At 41.3% G+C, this 898-nt stretch overlaps 1 protein-coding gene across 2 annotated transcripts in view; it reads left to right on the forward strand.

The window, feature by feature from the left end:
• igldcp (Ig-like domain-containing protein) overlaps positions 1-375 on the forward strand; it is a 12,539-nt gene extending 12,164 nt beyond the window's left edge. For both annotated transcript variants that reach the window (XR_013845297.1, XM_080045209.1), the window contains one exon: positions 1-375. This exon is cut by the window's left edge. The gene's annotated coding sequence lies outside the window, so the exon portion shown is untranslated.
• The last annotated feature ends 523 nt before the right edge of the window (positions 376-898 follow it).

An 898-nucleotide genomic window follows, 5' to 3' on the forward strand; every position in this document is an offset into this window, starting at 1 on the left:
CTCGTTTGGAAAAGATTTATGAAGAGTTTTTTTTTTTTGAGAAGTGGAGAAGTGGGAGGATCAAGCATTTGTTTCTTCTGTTTCCATGGTGAATCATGTTATCAGCGATCCATTGACGATGGCTTTTATGCACACGCTCCACCCAGAGTGAACACACTCAGAGTTGATTGACCCAACGCTGATCCACTGTTCTGAAACCCAAAACCCAGAGTTGCTCGTCAACCCTGAGTTTGTAAAACCTGCTACCTGAGACAGGGCTCTGTTGGTTTTTGTTCTTTTGTACAAAGTTGTTGAAAATTTGAAATTAATATATAAATGTTTTCCCTCATTCTGCATTTCCTTTAAACTCGATCTAAAACCTAATAAATATATGAAAATAAATGTACAATCATTTTATTTTATTTATTTATATATTTTTTTTCGATGTATTGATTAAATGTAATTCAGACCTGAATGATTTTCACATAAATGCAAGACAAGGAACTTCAAGACCCACTTCTACTACAGACAGACACACAGACAGACAGACAGGCGGGCAGACAGACAGACAGACAGACACACAGGCAGACAGACAGACAGACAGACAGACAGACAGACACACAGGCAGACAGACAGACACACAGACAGGCAGGCAGACAGACAGACACACAGACAGGCAGGCAGACAGACAGACACACAGACAGGCAGGCAGGCAGAAAGACAGACACACAGACAGGCGGGCAGACAGACAGACACACAGACAGGCAGGCAAACAGACAGACAGACAGACACACAGACAGACAGGCAGACAGACAGACAGGCAGACAGACAGACAGACACACATACTTGAGTAAACGTTAAAACTATCTCTGAAGCATAAATCCGGTGACTTTCTACTGTATTATAAAAATATTTCAAT

This window comes from Ammodytes marinus (genome assembly GCF_949987685.1).
Source record: "Ammodytes marinus genome assembly, chromosome: 17".
Lineage (NCBI taxonomy): Eukaryota > Metazoa > Chordata > Actinopteri > Uranoscopiformes > Ammodytidae > Ammodytes > Ammodytes marinus.